At 38.7% G+C, this 23592-nt stretch overlaps 1 long non-coding RNA gene across 3 annotated transcripts in view; it reads left to right on the top strand.

Moving 5' to 3' along the window:
- Positions 1–621: 621 nt before the first annotated feature.
- The window catches only part of LOC129525206 (uncharacterized), a 53022-nt gene continuing 30051 nt past the window's right edge, over positions 622–23592 (top strand). The window contains exons 1-6 of one of the 3 annotated variants that reach the window (XR_010129186.1): positions 622–777; positions 1562–1666; positions 2061–2244; positions 5717–5791; positions 6316–6563; positions 7259–7352. This is a non-coding gene — a long non-coding RNA (uncharacterized lncRNA). The remainder of the gene's footprint in view (positions 778–1561; positions 1667–2060; positions 2245–5716; positions 5792–6315; positions 6564–7258; positions 7353–23592) is intronic. The other 2 variants (XR_008669334.2, XR_010129187.1) reach the window with 2 other exon arrangements.

Below are 23592 nucleotides of genomic sequence, written 5' to 3'. Positions count from 1 at the left end.
GTTTTAAGCCACTAAGTTTATGGAAATTTGTTACACAGCAATGGAAAACAAATATAGGCCCCTATCCATGAGTTACATTATAGTAAACACCTTTCCTACATTATAGATATCTCATCTAACTCCTACAGCAACCCTTGAGGTAATCACTATGTCCATTGTCAGAGCAAGAAAACTGAAGCTCGGCTTCATAAACAGAAGCAGCAAGGATTGATTCCTTAAATACTGTGAATTCCACTCTCACTTTATTTGAATTTGTGACAGTGAAATTCACAGTATTCTTTAAACATTTTACCCCCAAGCGATGCTCTTTCCTCTGAATTGCTTTGCCTGTCCTAATAATTTTATTTATACAGGCTGATGCTGGTGACTTGGGAATAGTATTTTTATCCAAACCATTTGGCTTCTTATAGGTATGAGCCACTGAGGGAGCTATTTTTTATTTAATTGTGCTTTGGAAAAATCAAACGTAGCCTTGAGTTTTAAAATTACTAAGCTTACACTTTTTCACAAAATAGAAATGGAGTAATACAGCTCTGTCCTCCCTTTTTTTAAAGCCAAAAAATGTAAGAATGGAATGTACTGGCTCGCTGCTCCCATGGTGTCCTTACCAGCACAACTTACCCCATCCTTCCCTAGCCCACTCTTGAGGATACTTTCTTGCCACTGTCAGGCTTACTCCTACCTCCTAGACTGAGGAAAGAAAAGCCTCCTGGTTTGGAGCTCATAATCAAGTCAGCCTTGCTGCAGGGCTCATTTTAATCCAGTATCCTGGACCAGGTGAGTCTTTTTATTCATCTCTGCTTTGTATCCAAGTTCCATTTATCAGGTTACTAACTGGCCCCATCATGCATTCCTTTAGTAATTACTTTATGTTTAGCACTGCCAAGAAAGCAAGTCTTTTCCTACAAAAACACAGGATTTCCAGTGGGGTTAAATAAATGTGCCTATGTTCTCACTTGAGACAGCAAAAAGGGAAGGAGCGAAAACTGTGGAAAGAATTGAAGACAGAGGGTAGAGGGTAGGGTGCCAAGTGTGGGGGAAAACTGAATTATGAATATTAAGGAAAAATGAAAAATAATATTAAACTGAAATGGAGAGAAATAACATAAGTGAGAATAGAAAAACATAAAACAACCTTCCCCAAAACAAAGGATAAAGAAAAAAGAATTCAGGGGAAGCTATAAATATCTAAGACATAGCAGCAAGGGCCTGGGAATACTTATAGTGTTTGAAGTTCTGAGCTTTATTTCTCTGCAGTGAGGATCTTAAAGATGCTTAAACATATGAATAAGCAACAAAGTAATGTGACCATTCAGCTACAGGAAAGGGGTCCCAATCCAGGATCCAGACCCCAAGAGAAGGTTCTTGGATCTCTCACAAGAAAGAGTTCAGGGCGAGTCCATAGAGTAAAGTGAAAGCAAGTTTCTTGAGAAAGTAAAGAAATAAAAGAATGGCTACTCCATAGACAGCATCCACGACAGCTGCTGGTTGCCCATTTTTATGGTTGTTTCTTGATGATATGCTAAACAAGGGATGGATTATTCATGCCCTTCCTTTTTAGGCCATATAGGGTAACTTGCCATGGCATTTGTAAACTGTCATGACGCTGGTGGGAGTGTAGCAGTGAGGACGACCAGAGGACACTTTCATTGCCATCTTGGTTTTGGTGAGTTTTAGCCAGCTCCTTTACTGCAACCTGTTTTATCAGCAAGGTCTTTATGACCTTTATCTTGTGCCGACCTGCTATCTCATCCTGTGACTTAGAATGCCTTAACCATCTGGGAATGCAGCCCAGTAGGTTTCAACCATATTTAACCAGCTTCTATTCAAGATGGAGTTGCTCTGGTTCAAACGCCTCTGACACTTTTCAGAGATTATTGTCAATTCAGGAGTCAAATCATTAGAGACTTTGCAAAAAATCAGATGAGGGTAATAAAATTTATGATAATATAATATTGACATTTTAACACTATGTATAAATATTGTTCTAAGCATTTTAACTAATTTAATCCTGAAAAAAATCCTCTATGGTTATTACTATTTTTGTGCCTATTTTACAGATAAGGAAGCTGAAGCTTTGAGAATTTAATTTGCTCAAGGGGAGGCCAGGACAAGAAATAATGAAGACTCTGATGTGGCAGGAATGTAGGAAACAAGTCAATGATGGAAGATAAATATGGAGACGTGATGAAGGCAAAATTCTGAAGGGTCTTAGAGCCCATTATAAGACATTTGGTTTTTATGGTTAGTGAGAAGGAAAACCATTGGGGGTGGTTGGGCAGAAGAGTAATATAACTTGACTTATATTAAAAAAATAATTTGGTGGCTAGGTTGAGAATATATGTAAGCAGGAGTGGGGGTTGGGGGTGAGGGGCTGGGGCTGTTTATATCAAGGGTGGATCCAGGTAGACCAGGCAGGAAGGCATTGCAATAATCCAAGCAAAGGGAGAGGGTGTCTTGGTCACTAAACTGATGCCAGATATGAATTAGCTATACTAGAAGGTAGTGAGAGATGGTACATAAAATCATACACATTTATTGCAACTGTATGTATTCCTTAATTACAATTTACTACATATGGACTAATCTAGATGAGCACTTTCTAGGTACTCTTTAGTAAATTCATAGTCAACTCATAATAATGAATATGGTGGTCATTTTTTACAAAGCAACTTCCTGTGCATTACTTTGAAAACAATCCAATAAGGTATATGTGGCAAATACTACTCCTGCAATTTAACATGAAAAAAACAGACTTGGTGAACTTAAGAGCTTGGCTTACCAGTATAATATCAACTATACGTCCTTTCTCCACTGAACTCAACTTCCTAACTAAGCTTGTGCCAAGGAGCATTTCAAGATAAAAATGAAAAAAGAGGCTACACCTTCCAGGATAAAGACTTTGGTCTGAAAGTAACATGTGCATTAAAAGTTCAACTTTGATAAAAGTTACAAATCACTATACAGAAGACCTATTAAATGAAATAGACCCCAAATAAACACAACAAAGGCTTTTCTTTTGTAAGATGATTTTAAGTTAAAATACTGAAGAACCTTTTGAGAAAGTGCTCAGAACATTTCCTCTGCTCACTGCAGCTGCAAGAATCAGCACAAACATCCACATCCTATTAGCTTTGATTTCCAACTCATGGAAACCCAACCTGTCAGTTTTTCTCTTTTTTCCCAATACATAGTGACATTAACTCAGCCTTTTCTTCAGAAGTTTTCTTTTCTTGGCTGTTAAATAGATTATCACCTCTCTCATGACAAGGCCAAGAATCAGGTGAGGCACTCATCTTGAGCACAAAATTTAAGGGGGAAAAACTCAATGATCAAGATAATATTTTAATGTGATTTTTAAAAAATCAAAATCCATAGAAAAATATCACAGGCTGGGCGTGCTTGCTCCTGCCTGTAATCCCAGCACTTTGGGAGGCTGAGGTGGGCGGATCACTTTAGGTCAGGAGTTCAAGACCAGCCTGGCCAACACGGCAAAACCCCCATATTTAATAAATATACAAAAATTAGCTGGGTGTGGTGGCATGCACCTGTAATCCCAGCTACTCGGGAGGCTGAGGCAGTAGAATGGCTTGAACCTGAGAGGTGGAGCTTGCAGTGAGCCGAAATCAGGTCCCTGCACTCCAGCCTGGGCAACAGAGTGAAAGTGTGTCAAGAAAGAAAGAAAGAGAGAGAGAGAAAGGAAGGAAGGAAGGAAGAAGGAGGGAGGGAGGGAAGGAAGGAAGGAAGGAAGGAAGGAAGGAAGGAAGGAAGGAAGGAAAGAAAGAAAGGGAAAGAGAAAGAAGAAAGAAAGAAAGAAAGACAGAAGAAAGAAAGAGAAAAGAAAGAAGGAAAGAAAGAGAGAGGGAGAGAGAGGGAGGGAAGGAGGGAAGGAGGGAAGGAGGGAGGAAGGAAGGAAGGGAGGAAGGGAGGGAGGGAGGAAGGAAGGAAGGGAGGAAGGAGTCACAATTTTAAAGACAGTGTCAGTGTTACTGAATAACCTTTTCCCTCAAGTTCCAATAGGGCTGAGTACAACACTGGAAAGTGATATTTCCTTCTGATGTTTTATGTTTCAATATTCTTTCTGCATGTATATTCAGTAGAGGCTATAGGTAGTTTATCTCAGGTGAGGCTGAAATATAAAGAGAATAAGAATGGAGATAGGGCAAATCTTGTGTCTTACAGAATATATTGGACACTCCATGTTTTTCCTTTAATATGTTACAATTCTCTAAAGCATCACAAAATGAAACCTGTCATCATCTTAATCTCTGTTACACAGAGCAAACACCAAGCAGGCATGACCACGCCCTCCCTGCACTGGTAGTTGAGATGCTGCAATGCAGCATATTAAACAATAGTGCTGGCTTGTATGGCACCACTTTGCTTATGCTCTGAATGCTGGAAGTAAATGCTGACTATCTGGAGATAATGATAATATGACTTTTGAATAAGCAAGGCACAAACAGCAATTATACAGTTAACACAAGCTATGACTGTCAAGCAATTGTTATGCTTAGCACAATTGCTTGAACCATTAATTAGAGTACAGCACTTCCTCTTGAGATAATGCTGATTAAAATGTACATACACTCTTCTGGAAGATAACTTCAGGGTTGACGTGAAAACAGCAAAGACAGATTTCAAATAAATACCTTTGCAACAAAGGATATTTTTGTACAGAAGGGAATGCTTGTCTCCCTGCCCTGTTGAGAGCTGATTATCACTGGGTCATTTTGTGGTTGGCTGGGCAAGTTTTCCAGAAAGATAAAAGAGATGAAGAATAAGGACAGGAGTCAACTAAATTCTTAGCAGCTAACAAACAATTTTCTTTGGAGTTGACTTTCTCTTTAATCTTTTGTAATTGCAGATACATAATTCAATGTGCTTTTATAAAATATACATGCCATTTTCCCTGTAAACAGGTATGAGAGCTGACCTCAGCAATTAGCAAAATCCTCATACGCACTGATTTAACCAACCCAGTGTGCATCCAGAAACCCCTGCAGCATGAGTTTGCTGGGCCTTTTGGGTCTTTAAATACTCATTAAACATTACAACTAGCTAGGACTCTTTTGGGGGACCAATGGAGGCGCTTTGCTGAGCTGCTCCCTGATGTTGTAAAATGTGAAAAGTGAGTAAGCAGTCACAGTGCACCCTGCTTTCTTATAGTATAAGGCCTCGCCCTTCAAACTGTCATCTGAGGACCAGCAGTATCAACATCCCCATAGAGCTTGTTAGAACTGCAGACTTGCAGGCCCTACTCTAGATCTATTGCATCACAATTTGCATTTTAACTAGATCTCCATGTAATTATTATGCACATTATAGTTCAAGAAGTACTGGCCTAAGAACATTTTGCTCACAAATCTGGGCTTAGAAAGCCATCCTTGTGACTGGAGGGAAATATCAAAAGAGTGACATGATGATCTGAAACTGGAAACAAATGCAAAGCAGGTGTGAGCCATTAGAAATGCAGCAGCCCTTCAGCTCGGCAAGGAGATTACAAGGCTGTATAGTTAATGGGTAGGTAACTTAGTAAATAGGAGACTTTGTTGTAGATAAAATCATTGTTAGGTATTTGGAAATTATGAGGAATAATATATATAATGCCCTAGGGGTGAGTAGGGGTGATTGCTGGAAGTCTCTTACAGACTGAGCAGGTAAGAAGAAGAAAGGAGAAGAAACCGTCTTCTGGTTTTTGTGTTTGTGGCTGCAGACTATGCCGTGCAAGACTTGGTAAACTGGTCCCTACTGCAGAGGATTTTATACAGAGCACGCTAGTGGCTCACAGGTAGTGTCTTATTGAATGTTGAATTTCCACACTTTTGACTGCATGAATCAGTAAATACTTGGGTTTATTTTGCCACATAGAGGTCTACATTGGTTTAATACAAGTAAATAGCAATAATGATAACAGTCACTGCCATTAATGGAGTGTCTCCTTGATACCAGGCACTGTCTCAGATGACTTGAATTAGCTCTTTAAACCCACATGGCCCTGGTCCTGAAAGGTGGTAGACACATCATTTTTATAGATGAGGAAACTGAGACACAGGCACCACTACTTCAACCTTGGCCCCAAACCATTTTTATTTGCCCTGAATAATTTGCTAGTTCTCCTCTTTCAGTATGCCAGTCTTCTCTATCCATTGGTCTATAGTTGGTTGCAATTCATCTTTGTCACCTGTTTCTGACACTGACCAATTACTGACCATATCTCCCTATTCTCTGCCATGTGATAACCTTTGATTCTCCCAAATAAACTCTTTCCTTATCTCTACCCTATTGAAACCAACCACCCCTCTCTCCACACAGAATATTTCACTGATTGCGTTGCCCGCCTCTCAAAGGCCCACTTCTCTGTGGAATGATGCAGTTGCTAAGAAGAGCTGTTAATGTCATGACCTCAATGAATAAAAAAGACTTCCTTTTCTCCATGCCCACTCAAGTAAAAAGCTTCTCTCTGAACTCCTGCTAATTTTTCATCAGCAAAGGTGCACAGCCTTTTGGAAGTGAAATGATTACTAGTGAAGAAAAAGAAAGAACCTAACACTTATTTTACAGTAAGTAGCAAGTTGATCTCGATTAGGGTCAACCCTCTGGGGTGCTCTGGCCCTTCCCTTTATGTTCTGAGACAGATACATCCCTGAGAAAATTCTAGTCTCTTCTAATCCTGGAATAATTTAGGGAAGCAAGTCTTGAACTTCTTCCATCAAAGCCCAAGAAGTAACCATAAAAGATGTCTTAAGTGTTCTAGAAACACATCACCAAGGGGATTGGATAAAAATGTGAAATTTGTTTAAAACCTGAAATGTTCACTTTTAAAAAGCATGCAAATTGTGACTACCCTTCCACAATGTATTTGTTTTACTGCAAAAATAATTTAAATGTCTTTCAGATTAAATTATGAAAATATTTACCTCCAAATTTTGGCGTGAAGTTAAAACTCCTGGATAATGTGCTATGTTTATTCTGTGGGTTTTTGTATCCCTGGCACACTGCCATGTATCTTGCTGAATAGCCAAATATTAGGATATTATACTACCCTGATGATTTTGCTAAATAATTATTATGCCAAACAAGACAGTAATTCAAAGAAGGACAAGTGTCTGAACTCTTGTTCTTTCAGAAAGCTTAAGAGTAGTAGTGAGTGCATCTGCTGCATGACTCCTGCAATCTCAGCATCTGTTTCTAGTTAGAGAGCCAGTGAGTAAATTGAATCAGGGTCACTGAAGCAGGTGTTCTTGGTGAATTGCAGAGCCTCCCAGTGACCACTCTTCAGACAAAACTTCTTATAATAGCTTCCTTCCCTGAATCTTTTGCGAAACATCAAATCACAAGGAGATCTTATTGTGAGTATTACTTAAAATTTTTTCCTGTCTTATGTAGCAAAGAGGGAAGTCACTGAGTCAGCTTAGATATGTGTATGTGTTCTAAAAAAAAATGAATGTGTCCATGTGACTTTTTTTTTCTTTTTTTTTTTTCGAGATGGAGTTTTGCTCTGTCACCCAGGCTGGAGTGCAGTGGCGTGATCTCTGCTCACTGCAACCTCCACCTCCCGGGTTCAAGTGGTTCTCCTGCCTCAGCTTCCCGAGTAGCCTGCCACCACACGTGGTTAATTTTGTATTTTTAGTAGAAATGGGTTTTCACCATGTTAGCCAGGCTGGTCTCAAATTTCTAACCTTCAGTGATCTGCCTGCCTTGGCCTCCCAAAGAGCTGGGATTACAGGAATGAGCCACCGCACCTGGCCCCATGTGACTTTAATATTTTACTGCATATCTTCCTCGGCAAATAACTAAATCCTGTCATGTGGGAGGGAGTTTGGAAATAGTGCTTAGGAACCACCCACTATCTCATTTGTGAAGTCCGTTGTCACTTGCGGGGGGCTCCAGGCAATGACATCAACAGACTTATCTGGTTATGTCTTTAAGCCTTGGATCCTTGTAATTGTTTTGCTTGATAAAGCTATCTTTTGTTATAAAAGACTTTGCCAAAAAAAAGTCTTTGGCTTAAGGCACTTAAATAATGCAAGCTACAAAGTTAGTGAACAGATTATGAAAAATGTCTGAACAGTAATTTGGAAGGCAATTTGCACATATATTTCTATCTGGAAGAATAATAGTTTGTAAACGAAATACATCTTAGGCCATAATTATAAGTGTCAGAACATGAAAGGATTGGTGAATTGGAGAAAGAGAAATTAAAAACAAAACTTAAAAAAAAAGTCAGAATATCATAATGGTACAAAATAAATGAGACAATAGAAACATAGACATTTCCCTAATTCATAATGTAGTTATTTGTTCTGGAGATTTGTTCATTATTGTAAAAACTAGCTACATTTAATTGTTTTAATTGTTGTTATGAGAATACTTTGCTTCATTTATTTTAAATATATCCTACTAAAAAGAGAGTATATATAAAAACACATGTACAATTTAGAACATAACGTTAAAATGAACACTTACGTATTTTCCAACCAGCAAAAGGGAAAGAACCTTAATGGTGATCTTGTGTATTTGTGTCCAGACGCGTTTTTCTCCCTTTACCTGGGGTAACAATCATTGCATATTTTGTGTTTATCAATTCTTTCCTTTAGAAATGCTTATCCATTTGTGTATTTATGCCTAAACAATAGACGGTTTAATTTCGCTTGTTTTGAGCTTTATTATATTTGTTTGTAGTCACCATGGATGTAACCTTTTTTTCCACACAAAATTAGCTTTCTAAGAATCATCCATGTTGGTGGATATAGCTCTGTGATATTCCATCATGTGATACTGCAAGTTATAACTCCAGTTATATATCTATTTTCCAATCAATGAATATTTACATTGATCCAAATTTTCATTATTATGCACAGTCTGGCAAGGAAGACTCATATATGACTCCTGGTACACGGGTACAAGGATTCTATAGGCTATATACCTAATAGTGGAATTGTTGAGTGTTAGAGTATTCAAATGTTCAACCTGACATATTATCATGAAACTGTTCTCCAGAGTGGCTTTCCAATTTACTTTTCCACCAGAAATGTGTTCCTGTTGATCTACATCTTCTCTAGAACATCTTATTTTAGGTAATTTAATTTTTTCATTGTTATGAAATGGTATCTCACTGTCTTATGCATTTCTCTGGTTAATAATGAGATTGGTCATAAATTCATATGTTCATTGTGAAATGTCTATTCTTTTGTTGCCCATTTCATCTATTGGGATGGCTATCTTCTAACTGATTTTACATAGTTCTAGTGGTTGTTTATGCATTCTGGAAACGGGTTCTTTGTTAATCATAGGTGTGGCACTATGGTTCACATTGTTACTCTCTTGCTATACTGTGATGAACACAAGCTTTTCATTTTCATGAAGTAGACTTATCAACTTTTTCTTTATGAATTATGTTTTAGATGTTTATTTAGAAGCCCTTCTCTACAAACATTCTAATATTTTCTTTTAAAAGTTTTGAAGTTTTGACTTTTACATTTAAATTATTAATCAAATTAGAATTATCTTCCATATATATGTGAGTCCTCAATTCTTGCTCCATTAAACAATTTATCCTTCCTCGCGTCAATATCTTCCCACCTTAATTGCTATTGGATTATAATAACTCTTGATATTTGGTGTGCCAAATTCCCCCAGCATATTAATCCTTTCGGATATTCTATTCTCAGCCCTTTGTTTTTCTATATGAAACTCAGAACCATGAAGTTTATTTAAAATTCTGCTAGGATTTTGATCAAAATTTTCCATAAAAAACTTTTCAGTTTGACATTGTTAGGACTGAGTTTTCTTATCCATGAATGTGAAATATCTGTGTTATTTTATCTGCAAAATAAAGATAAAGAAATATCTTTATTATTGTTTAATGTTTTTATGAAAAGTTCATGATTTTTTGTCTAGAGGTATCACACATCTTTTTTTTAGATATATTCTAGGATGCTTTTTAGTTTTGTTGCTTTTGTAAGTATTGTCATGTTGGGAGTCTCTGAGAACCTCCTCAAGCATGATGACCCACTAGAAGGACTCTCAGGACTTAGAAGTGGTTATATTGATGGTCACGGTTTATTATAACAAAAAGACACAGATCATAATAAACAAAGAGAAAAGGCACATGGGGTGAAGTTCAGGAGAAATAAGGCACAAGCCTTCAGGTATTCCCCTCCCAGGAGTAAATATGCTAACTGAAGCACACAAAAAAAGAAAAGATAAATGCAAAAAAGAGCATAAAATACATATAAGACATAGTTTTTAAAATGTGTAACATTCATGTAATTGAAGTATCAGAAAGAATGGAGACAAGGAATAGGGGAAGAAGGAATATTTGAAGAGATAATAACCAAAAACTTTCTAAAACTAACCCACAAAATCAAGAAATTCTGAAGAAACTAGAAAAGATATATGCAAAATAAATCCCATTTTGGCTCATAGTGAACTGCTGAAAGCCAAGGACAAGGACCAATTATTTAAACCACCCAAAAAAAAACAACATTGCTTTCATAATAGCAATAAAAGACTGATAACTGAATTTTCTACACAAATGATGGAAGCTGGAAGATACAAAGATCATAAGGATGTATTCTATTCCTGGAATTGATGTGCCTTGGTCATAATGTCTTTTTTAAAATACAAAGTTGTAATCAGTTTCTAAATAGTTTAAGATTTTTGCATCTAATTGTTTGGAAAGTTCCCCCTTTTTTATACTCATATCTGCATTAGCTATCGAGGCTAAAAATGGCTGCTTTAAAAGAGTTAAGGAAAGTTTCCTTTTTGTTATACTTATGAAAAAGTTTATATACAATTAAAATTTGATAACATTTGGTATATTTTCTTATAGAACTATTTGTATTTGGTGTTCTATTTATGAGGAGGCTTTTAAAATATTGATTTGACTTCTTAAGTAGTTGTAGGGCACTGAAGTTTTCTGGTACTCTAACTGCAGCCCACGTAACTTATCTTATATTCTCATTATCATTTAGTTCTAAGTGTTTTTTTACTTTCTATTATAATGTATTCTTTGACCTAGGAGGTATTTAGAAGTTTGCTTTTAAACTGTCAAATGTGTGAAATTGTCTTAGTTTTCCTTTTATTACTGATAGCTACATTATTTTCCTTCTTGTGAGAGAAGGTAGTCTGTGGTACTTTTGGAAATATTTAAAGACTTTTTGGCCTAGTATGTGATAAATTTGTGAAAATGTTCCTTGCATGTCAAAAAGAATTATCCAGAATTATCCAATAATTGGATAAATGTTCTTAATATGTTTATTAGGACATTCATGTTCATTGTGTTTACAATTTCTATAACATTGCTAGTTTTGATCTGCTTTTCATGTCAATACCTGAGATAGGTCTGTTTAAATTTCTTACTATAATGGTAGATTTGTTACAATTTCATTGTAGCCTATAAATTTTTGCTTTATATATGCTGAAGAAATGTTAATATATGCCCATATAAGCTTAAACATTATAATTACTTTATCTTCCTGGAAAATTGTAATTTTCATCAATATGTGCTCACCCCCTTTTTATCTGGTAACTATTTTGACCTTGAAGTCTATGACCAGCAAGACAAGCTTTCTTTAGTTTAGGGTTTCCAGTTGTCTTCGTTTATTTTGTGCTGCTATAACAGGATAGCACAGAATGTATAATTTTTTAAACAATTATTTTAGATTCAGTGGTATATGTGCAGGTATGTTATATAGGTAAATTGTGTGACACAGGGGTTTGGTAAATACATTATTTCATCACCCATTTGATAAGCATAGTACCTGATAACTAGTTTCTTTACCTCCTCTCTCTTCCCACCATACATCCTCAAGCAGGCCCAGGTGTCTGTTGTTCCCCTGTTTGTGTCCATGTGTGCTCAGTGTTTAACTCCCACTTATAACTCAGAACATGAAGTACTTTATTGTCTCTTCCTCTGTTAGTTCACATAGAATAATGGCCTCCAGATCCATCCATGCAGCCGCAAAGGACATGATCTCATTCTTTTTCTCTGCCTGTGTAGTATTCCATGGTGTATATGTACCACATTTTCTGTATCCAGTCTACCATTGACGGGCATTTAGGTTGATTCCATGTCTTTGCTCTTATGAGTAGTGCTGTGATGAACATATACAGATGTGTGTCCTTATGGTATTAACAGAATGATTTATATTCCTTTGGGTATATACCCAATAATGGGATTTCTGGGTGGAAGAGTAATTCTGTTTTAAGCTCTCTGAAAAACTGCTACCCTACTTTTCCACAGTGGCTGAACTAGTTTATATTCCCACTGTCAGTGTATAAGCATGCCTTTTTCTACACAATCTTGCCAGCATCTGGGTTTTTTTTTTTTGACTTTTTAATAATAACCATTCTGGCTGGTGTGAGATTGTATCTCATTTTGGTTTTGATTTCCATTTCTGTGATAAATGATGTTGAACATTTTTTTATGCTTATTGGCCGTGTATATATCTTCTTTTGAAAATGTTTGTTCATGTCCTTTGCCCACTTTTTTTTTATTATTTAAGTTTTAGGGTACATGTGCACAATGTGCAGGTTACATATGTATACGTGTGCCATGCTGGTGCACTGCACCCACTAACTCATCATCTAGCATTAGGTATATCTCCTTTGCCCACTTTTCAATGGGATTTTTTGTTTTTGCTTCTTCGTTTGTTTAAGTTCCTTATAGATGCTGGATATTAGACCTTTGTAGAATATACGGTTTGCAAATATTTTCTTCCATTCTGTAGGTTGTCTGTTTACTCTGTTAATAGTTTCCTTTGCTTGCAGAAGCTTTTTAGTTTAATTAGGTCCCATTTGTCAATTTTTGGTTTTGTTGCAATTTGTTTTGTCATCTTTGTCATGAAATCTTTGCCAGGACCTCTATCCAGAATGGTATCTCCTGGATTATCTTCCAGGGTTTATATAGTTTTGAGTTTTACATTTAAGTCTTTACTCCATCTTGAGTTGATTTTTATATATGGTGTAAAAAAGAGATCCAGTTTTAATCTCTGCATATGGTTAGCCAGTTATCCCAGCACCATCTATTGAATAGTCTAATGTGGTTAGGCTTTGTGTCCCCACCCAAATCTCATTTTGAATAGTAATCCTCATATTCCCCACATGTCAAGGGAGAGACCTGGTGGGAAGTGATTAGATCATGGGGGTGGTGTCCCCATGCTGTTCTCATGATAGCAAGTGAGTTCTCATGAGATCTGATGGTTTTATAAGTGTCTGACAGTTCCTCCTTCACACACTCGCTCTCTTGCCTGCTGCCATGTAAGATGTGCCTCTTCCCTTGCCACCATGATTGTAAATTTCCTGATACCTCCCCAGCGATGAGGAACTGTGAGTCAGTTAAACCTACTTTTTAAATAAATTATGCAGTCTTGGGTATGTCTTTATAGCAGTGTGAAAATGAACTAATACAGAGTCTTTTCTCCATTACTTGTTTTGTCAACTTTGTCAAACACCTGATAGTTGTGACATTATTTGTGGATCTGTGAAGATGAGGGGTGTGGCATTATTTGTGGACTCTGTATTCTATTTCATTGGTCTCTGTATTTGTTTTTGTACCAGTACCATGCTATTTCTATTACTGTACTCCTGCGGCATAGATTGAAGTCAGGTAATGTGATGCCTCCTGCTTTGTTCTTTTTGGTTAGGATTGCCTTTGATATTCAGGCTCTTTTTTGGTTCCATATGAATTTTAAAAGAGTTTTTTCTTTTCTTTTTTGTTTTCTTTTTTTTTTTTTTTTTTGAGACAGAGTCTTGCTCTGTCACCCAGGCTGGAGTGCAGTGGCGCGATCTCGGCTCACTGCAAGCTCCGCCTCATGGATTCACGCCATTCTCCTGCCTCAGCCTCCCTAGTAGCTGGGACTACAGGCACCCACCATCACGCCCGGTTGATTTATTTTTTTTAGTAGAGACAAGGTTTCACTGTGTTAGCCAGGATGGTCTTGATCTCCTGACTTCGTGATCTGCCCGCCTCGGCCTCCCAAAGTAAAAGAGGTTTTTCTATTTCTGTGAAGAGTGTCATTGGTAGTTTGACAGGAAGAGCATCATATCTATGAATTTCTTTGTGCAGTATGGCCATTTTAACAATATTGATTCTTCCTATCCTTATGAGCATGGAATGTTTTTCCATTTGTTGGTGTCTTCTCTGATTTCTTTGAGAAGTGATTTGCAATTCTTGTTATACAGATCCTTTTGCCTCCTACTTAGCTGTATTCCTAGGTATTTTATTTTATTTGTGGCTATTGTGAATGGGCTTGTGTTCTTGATTTGGCTCTCAGCTTGGATGTTGTTGGTGTATTGAAATTATTGAAATGCTACTGATTTTTGTGCATTGATTTTGTATCCTGAAACTTTGCTGAAGTTGTTTATCACATTACGGAGCTTTTTGGCAGAGACCATGGGGTTTTTTAGGTATAAAATCATATTTTCTGCAAACAGGAATAGTTTCACTTCCTCTCATCCTATTTGGATGCCTTTTTTATTTCTTCTCTTGCCTGAAGTTGTTTATCAGGTGAAGGAACTTTTGGGCAGAGACCACAGGGTTTTCTATGTGACTCATACTGTCTGCAAACAGGGATATTTTGACTTCCTCTCTTTCTATTTGGATGCCTTTTTAAATTTCTTCTCTTGCCTGATTGCCAGGACTTGTAGTACTATATTGAATAGGAGTGGTGAGAAAGCCATCTTGTCTTGTTCAGGTTCTCAAGGGAAATGCTTCCGGCTTTTGTTTATTCAGTATCATCATGTTGTCTGTAGGTTTGTCATAGATGGATCTTATTATTTTGAGGTATGTTCCTAGGATGCCTACTTTGTTGAGGGATTTTTAACATGAAGGAATTTTGAATATTATCAAAACCCTTTTATGCATCTATTGAGATGATCCAGTGTGTTTTGCTTTAGTTCTGTTTAGATGATGAATCACATTTATCAATTTATTTATGTTGAACCAACCTTGCATCCCAGGGATAAAGCCTACCTGTTGATCATAGTACATTAGCTGCTGGATTCAGAATGCTAGTATTTTATTGTGGATTTTTGCCATTATCTTCATCAGAAATATTGGCCTGAAGTTTTATTTTTATTTTTTGTATTTCTGCCAGGTTTGGGTATCAGGATGATGCTGACCTCATAGAATGAGCTCAGGACCAGTCCCTCCTCAATTTTTTGGAATAGCTTCTGTAGGAATGGTACCAGCCCTTCTTTGTACATGGGGTAGAATTTGGCTATGAATACATCTGATCCTGGGCTTTTTCTGGTTGGTAGGGGTTTTTTAAATATCTAATTAAATTTTAAAACTCATTGTTGGTCTGTTTAGTTTCCTTTTTTTCCTGATTTAATATTGAGAGGTTGTACGTTTCCAGGAATTTATCCATTTCTTTTAGGATTTCTAGTTTGTGTGCACAGAGGTGTTCATAGTAGTCTATGGGGTTGTTTTTTTTTTTTTTTTGTATTTCTGTGGGGTTAGTGGTCATGTCCCATTTGTCATTTCTGATTGTGTTTATTTGGACATTCCCTCTTTTTTTCTTTATTAGTCTTGACAGTGGTTTATCATTGTTACCTATGCTTTCAAAGAACAAGCTCCTGGATTTGTTGATGTTTTGTATGTTTTTTTTTTTTATCTCAACTTCATTCAGTTCAGCTCTGATTTGGGTTATTTCTTGTCTTCTGCTAGCTTTGGGGTTGGTTTGCTCTTGTTTATTTTTCTTTAGTTACTCTAGGTGTAATGTTAGGTTGTTAATTTAATATTTTTCTAAATTTTTGATGTAGGCTTTTAGTCCTATAAACTTTCCTCTTAACATTGCTTTAGCTGTGTCTGAGAGAATCTGATATGTTTTAGCTTTGTTCTGATTTGTTTCAAAAACTTCTTGACTTTTGCCTTAATGTCATCATTTACCCAAATGTCATTCAGAAGCTGGTTGTTTAATTTTCATATCACTTTATGGTTTTGAGCAATCTTCTTAGTATTGATTTCTATTTCTGGGGGGGCTGTGGTCCAGGAATGTAGTTGGTATAATTATGGACTTTGTGAACATGCTGACAATTGTATTATAACCAACTGTGTGGCTAATTTTAGAGTGTGTGCCATGTGCAGATGAGAAGAATGTATATTCTGTTGTTTTGAGGTGGAGAGTGCTGTAGATATCCGTTAGGCTCATTTGGTCAAGTGTTGAGGTCAGGTCCTGAATATCTTTGTCAGTTTTCTACTTTGACGATCTTTCTAATACATTCAGTAGGATGTTAAAGTCTCCCACTGTTATTGTGTGGCCATCTAAGTCTCTGTGTAAGTCCTTGAAAGTTTGATTTATGAATGTGGGTGCTTCTGTTTTGGGTGCATATATATTAAGGATAGTTAGGTCTTCTTGTTGAATTGAGCCCTTTACCATTATGAAACGCTGTTCTTTTTTTTTATTGCTGTTGGTTTAAAATCTGTTTTGTTTGAAATTAGAATAGCAACTCCTGCTTTTTTCTGTTTTCCATTTCTTTGGTAGGATTTTTCTATCCCTTTACTTTGAGCATATGGGTGTCATTGTATGAGAGATGATTCTCTTGAAGACAGCATGCAGTTGAGTCTTGCCTCTTTATCCAACTTGCCACTCTGTGCCTTTTAATTAGAGCATTTAGCCCATTTGCCTTCAAGGATAATGTTGATATGTGCAAATTTGATCCTGTCACCATGTTGTTAGCTGGTTATTTAGCAGGCTTAACTGTGTGATTGCTTTACAGTGGCAATGGTCTATATACTTAAGTGTGTTTATGTGGTGGCTGGTAATGGTCTTTACTTTCCATATTTAGCATTCCCTTGGACCTTTTGTAAGGCAGGTCTGGTGGTAACAAATTCCCTTAGCATTTGTTTATCTGGAAAGAATCTTATTTCTCCTTTGCTTATAAAGCTTAGTTTAGATGGATATAAAATTCTTCGTTGGAATTTTTTTTTCTTAAAGAATGCTGAATATGGGTCCTTGATTTCTTCTGGCTTGTAGGATTTCTGCTGAAAAGTTTGCTGTTAGCTGATACGATTCCCTTTTTAAGTGATGTGCCTCTTCTGTCTAGATGTCTTTAATATTTTTTTCTTTTATTTTGACCTTGGAGAGTCTGATGACTATGTCTCTTGGGGATGTTCATATTGTATAGTATCTTGCAGAAGTTCTCTGCATTTTCTGAACTTGAATCTTGGTCTCACTAGTGAGGTTGGGGAAATTTTTGTGGACAAGATCCTCAAATATGTTTTCCAAGTTGCTTGGTTTCTGTCCCTCTCTTTCAGGGATGCTGATGAGCCATAGATTTGGTCTCTTTACATAATCCCATATTTCTCAGAGGTTTTGTTTATTCTTCTTTCTTTTCTTTCTTTTTTTGTCATACTGAATTATTTTGGAAAACTAGTCTTTGAGCTCTGAGATTCTTTCCTCAACTTGGTCGATTCTGCTATTGGTACTTGCAATTATATTATAAAATTCTTGAAGTGAGTGTTTTAGCTCTACCAGATCAGTTTCGTTCTTTCTTAAAACAGCCATTTTATCTTTTATCTCCTATATCATTTCATCGTATTCCTTAGACTGGGTTTCAGCTTTCTCCTTTATGTCGATGATCTTTATTTCTATTCATCTTCTGAATTATATTTCTGTCATTTCAGCGATTTTAGCCTGGTTAAGAACCACCGTTGCTGGGGAACTATTGCGGTGTTTGGAGGTAAGAAGACATTCTGGCTTTTCAAGTTGCCAGAGTGCTTGCCCTAGGTCTTTCTTACCTGTGTGTGCAGATGTTCCTTCAAACTTTAAAGTTACTGTTCTTTGGATGAGGTTTCTTGCTTTTGTCTTCTTTGATACCCTTGGAAGTTTGATTGTCATAGAAGGTAGGCTTGGTCAACTGAGTTGATGTCTGAAAGATTTTAGGAGACCAAAGCTCAGCTCAGCACTCCTGGTCTGCATTCTTTAACACAGGGCCTGGTACCAGGACCCTGGTTTTGTTCTCTTGTCCCTTGAGGTTGGGAACCAGCTGTGCTGGATGGGCTGAGATATTCCTGGTCCACTGGCCACAGCACTCTGATGGGTGCTACTGGCCAGAGTGCTTCACTGGGGTGGTGGCATCAGGATCCTTGCTCACTTTTGCATGCCAGCAACCATGGCAGTGTGGCAGGGTGCACATACATTGGCTGGGGTGGGGTACCAGTGGAAACAGGGCTGTGGCATTCTGCACATTTTCATGCCAGCACTGGGGACAGTCAGGGGCAAGTTTGCTGGTGTCTGTGCTTGCACTCACACTGGCAGCAGCAGTGCAGTGGGGGGACTGGTGGGCATGGGGATTACTGGCCTCCATGTGCACATTCACGGTGGTCACAGCACGGGGTTGGGCAAGGTTACTGGTGTTCATGTGTGTGTTTACAAGGGTGGTGGTGTCATCATGGGGGGAGCAGAGCCACTGGCATCTATGCTCTTATTCACTCTGGTGGCAATGGCTTCAGGGGATGGGGGCAAGATTGCTGGCATCTGTCTGTGTGTTCATGCTGGCATTGGCAGTGTGGCTGGGTGCCCATGTGCCAGAATAGGTGTTTGGGGTGGCAATAGGTTGAACTCACACCAGCAAGAAGTGGCTCAGCAGAGTAATCATGTACATACTCCCTGGCATAGGACAAAGGTGAAGCTCACCCACATGCAGGCATGCCAGCAAAGCAGTATGGGGTTGGCCATGGGTGAGGACATGCCAGCAAAGCAGCATAGGAAAGATGGGGACAGGGTGTGAGTGAGTCACTGCATGTCAGCTGGGACCAATCTGCTGGAGCTCTTAGATGGTCAGTTGTGGTCTGCAGGTAAAGAAGCTATGATGAGGGCCCCTGTGAAGCACCCTGGTTGGGCATCTAAGGCTGTCCCGCCAGTGGGCATGGCCAGGTCTGGGGCCCTAGGAGAGGCCAGTGGACAGAGGTGTGCTCAGATTGGACTGGTCCCGTCTCAAAGCCAAGACCACCCTACTCTCTCCAAGTTCAGCAGTCCCCCAATATCTAAAGTCTCCTAGAGGAATCTGGCAGGGGTGAAGGGTGTCCCTGGCTGTGCCCCACTAGAGATATTCCTGCACCAAACCCATGCAGTCTTGGGTCCTGCTTCTCCTACTTCTCTAAGCAGCTCTTCCTGCCACCTTAAGTGTCCATAGGTGTTGTGGAGTTTTCTGTTGCCCAGAGGTACATGGTGAGATCAGGCTACTCCTCACCTGTCCACCTCACCTTTTCCCCAGGAGTTCCTAGGAACCAAGAAAAAGTCCTGATGGTAGGTAGCCTGGTACAGGGTTGTCAGCTTCCTCTCCCTTCAGCTCACATCTTCATCCTTCCTCCGTTCATTTTCAATGTGGATAACTTACAATGAACAGAAATTTATTTGGCTCATGGTTCTGGAGGCTGGGAAGACCAGGGGCATGGCAGTGGCATTGGCATCTTCTCAGCATCTAGTGAGGGCCTTCTTACTGTATCATCTCACAGCAGAAGGCAGAAGGTGGAAGGGTAGGAGAGCATGCAAGAGAGAGAGAGAAATGTAGTCAAACTCCTTCTTTTATCAAGAACTCACTCCTGCAATAACTAACCTACTTACATGTTAGTGGCATTAATCCATTAATGAGGGCAGAACCCTCACAACGTAGAAGCTCCCATCTCTCAACACTGTTGCATTGGAGGCTAAATTCCCAGCCCATAAACTTTCAGGAACACATTCAATTCATAGCATTTCACCCTTTGCCCCTCAAATGTATGTTCTTCTCATATGTGAAATATATTAATTCCATCCCAATAGCCCCAATAAAGTCATAAGTTGTTCCAACATCAATTGTAAAGTCCAAAGTCCAGATTCTCATCAAAATCAGATTGAGTGAGACTCAAGGCATGATCTATGCTGAGGCAAATTCCCCTCCAGCTATGAGCACATGAAACCAAAACAAGTACATGCTTCCAAAATACAGTGAGATAGACATAAGATAGACTTCCCATTCCAAAAGGATGAAACAGGCAAAAAGAAAGAAGTAGCTGGTCCCAAGTACGTCCAAAATCCAAGAGTGAAAACAGTAATAAATCTTAAGATTCCAGTATAATCTCTTTTGACTCCATGTCTCACCTCCTAGGCACACTGGGGCAGGGACTAGATACCCAGTGCCTCAGGGAGCCCTGCTCCTTTGGCTTTGCTGGGCTCAGTTCACCCAGCAGCTCTCACAGGTCTCATGCCTACAGCTTTCCCAGACTGGAATTGCATGCAGGTGGCTCAACAGTTCTGGGGTCTTGGGAGGACTGCCCCACTCCCATGGCTCTGCTAGACATTACCTATAGGCACTCTCTGCAGGGGCTTCTCGCCTGTGGCCTTGCTGGGCATTGCCCTAGTAGCAGCTTACTGTGGTGGCTCTGTTCCTGTGACAAGTTTCTGCCTGGGCCCCTGGCTGTTCAATACATCCTTTGAAATCCAGTGGAGGTCACCATGGCCTCACAGCTCGTGCACTCTGCAGACTTGACGTGCACTGCAGCATCATGTGGATGCCGCCAAAGCTTACTGTTTGCACCCTTTGGAGCTGTGGCATGAGATGCACCTGGCATGCTTGAGCTATGGCTGGGACAGCCAAGGAGCACTGCACTGGGATGCAGAAAGCAGAGTCTTGAGGTGGCCCCAGGCAGCAAATACTGAGGTCCCATGTGCACTTCTCTGAAAACCTTGCTCTCAAAGACCTAGCTTGCCTTGATCACTGAAATGTCTTTGGGGCAATTTTCTCCATTGTCTTGATTAATACAGCCTGGATTTATTCTATCCATATTAATCTCTTTACCAAATGGTCACTTGGCCACACCCTTTGTATTTGCCCCTTAACATACTTTTTTATTCTGTACATGACCAAGCTGAAAGCTTTCCAAATCTTTCTGTTCTGCTTTGCTTTTAATTGTAAATTTCTCTGTTAAATAATTTCTCTCTTCTCTTATGTTACTGTAGTGGCCAAAAGAAGCCATGTAGCACCTTGAATGCTTTGCTGCTTTGATACTTATTCTGCCAGATATCTTAGTTCATTCCTCTTAAGTTCTGCCATCCACAAAGTCCTGGAACCTGGACACAATTCTGCCAAGTTTTTTGCAACTGTATAATAAAGATGGCCTTTATTCCAGATTTCACTCCCTTGTTCCTCAGTTCCGTCTGAGAACTTATGAAAATAGCTTTCAGTTTCCATATTTCTACCAACATTCTGATCACAACCACTTAAGTACTCCCTACAAAGGTTTAGGCTCTCGCTACAGCTCTTTTCTCCTTCTGGGCCCTCACTAGAATTGCTCTTAATGTTCCGTGGCAATATAAGCTTTTTCTTTCCTGAGTGTACAGAATTTTCCAGCTTCTACCTATCACCCAGTTCCAAAGCCACTTGCATATTTTCAAGTGTTTGTTCCAGCAATAGCCTCACTTCTCAACACTAATTTTTTAGTATGTTTTGTGCTGCTATAACAGAATATTTGAGACTGGATAACTTATAATGAACAGAAATTTATTTGACCGTGGTTCTAACTTTAAGGGGCTGCATCTGGTGAGGGCCTTTGTGCTGTGTCATCAAATGGTGAAAGGAGGAAGGAGAAAAGAGCTGCAGATAGGGAGAGGAAGCAGGGCAAACTCATCCTTTTATCGGGAACCCACTCCCGTGATAACTGATCCACTCCTGAATAATAACATTAATCTATTAATTAGAGCAAAGCCCTTATGTCCTAACTACCTCTTAAAGGCTTCACCTCTCTACACTATTGCATTGGGGATTAAGTTTCCAACACATGAACTTTAGGAGACACATCCAACCTCTTACCCTTGTGTGTGTTTTTTTCACCTTTTCTGTGCTCTTCTGATTTAGATGTGCTTTTTAGAAAGAGCACATGGTAAGACGTAGTTTCTTTTGTCCAGCCTAACCAAGTTTTATTGTTCACCTGGAGAATTTATTACATTTTATTTATAAATACAGATTTTTAAAAAATTCATAGATGTCCTTATATTTGTGCTTATTAACCTTTTAAAATATTTTCAGGAATTTTTCCTTTCTTGTTCTTTTGGTATTATTGAGCTGTTTGTTTGCTTTACCTCCTTAATTATGTATAGTTTGGGTATTATTCTATTTCTCTGTCTTAATGTTTATGCTAAAATATTTAGACGAATTTTTTTTTTTTTTGAGACAGGATCTTGCTCTATTGCCCAGGGTGGAATGCAGTGGTGCGATTTCAGGTCACTCTGCTTCCCGGGCTCAAGCGATCCACTTATATCAGCCTCCCGAGCAGCTGAGACTACAGGCATGTGTTACAATGCCTGGCTAACTTTTTGTACTTTTTTTTTTTTTTTTAATAGAGACAGAATCTCACCATGTTGCCCAGGCTGGTCTCAAACTCCTGGACTCAAGTGATCCATCTGCCTTGGCCTCCCAAAGTGCTGGGATTGCAGGCATGAGCCACTGTACCTGGTCTTTAGATGCACATTTAATTTTACAAGCTCTAAAGTTAATCAATACTTTTATGCTCCTCCTGTACATAAAAAGGACCTTAGATTGCTTTAACTTCTATTATTCTCCTTCTACCTTGAATATTATTGTTATCTAATATTTTAGTTATGTTTTAGTTTTATCTCTGCAAAGCAAACATTATTACTATTATTTTTGCACAGTTCATGTTTGTTTTGATTTAGCACATACTTGCCTTTTTATACTCCCTCCTCCTTATTTAAAAATCTCAGACCTTGCTTGTGGACTTTCCCACCCACACAAACGTTCACATCTGCACAAATAACACTACTATCTTCCTTTAAAATTCAGTGGACTGTTGAACCCTTTGAAAGCCCACATGTAGGTCACACATTAAGAGCTCCTGACCTAACTAAAACTATCTTTAATATCATGATTTTTGGCATCTTACATATAAAGGATAGACTTTTTTGTCCACAAAGCTGTCATCTGTAGAAATGGCCAATGAAAAATTCAGTGGGTGGATCAAATTGTTGCTCCACAGCACTGGCCCCTCCAAAGGAGATTTTCTGTCTGGGAAGACCCACCAACAGAACACTGGACACGACCACAGGGCAGGATAAGTCCTAAATGATTCCTCTGCACTGCCAGGAGCTGTTCTTTCCCATTCCTGCCCTTGGCCATTGGCAGCACTTGAATATCAGTTTGAAACAAAGTTAATGATTTCTGAGTTTCAATTATACAACTTAAACATGATCTTGTGGATACAAACTTGTAGGACTAGGGAGGCAGCCTCTAGCTATAAGCAGCCTCTTGTTTTTTGCTTATTAGATTATTCAAGCTGTCCTGTGTCTTGCTAGAATGTTGGAGTTCATGGCCCATGCCTAAATCTTGATCAGCAGAAGCTACATGCAAAAAGATACTATATAAACATTAATGGAAAACAGGGCAGTTCAGTATCCTAAGAGAACACTCACATGCACCAAATGGCTACAGAATATTTTTCCAAAGCATGAACAGCCTTGCACCTAACCTTATAACTGAGACAAACAGGATAAAGAACATGGGAGGAAGCTTCAAGGAGCAAATACAAGATATTGTATTGTACAAGAAATCTTTGGGAGTCCCAAAGATTTTTATGTATTTATTTGT

The sequence above is a fragment of the Gorilla gorilla genome, chromosome 9 (assembly GCF_029281585.2).
Source record: "Gorilla gorilla gorilla isolate KB3781 chromosome 9, NHGRI_mGorGor1-v2.1_pri, whole genome shotgun sequence".
Classification (NCBI taxonomy): Eukaryota; Metazoa; Chordata; class Mammalia; order Primates; family Hominidae; genus Gorilla; species Gorilla gorilla.
Note: the sequence above shows the minus strand (reverse complement) of the source record. Positions and strands in the feature narration are given on the sequence as shown.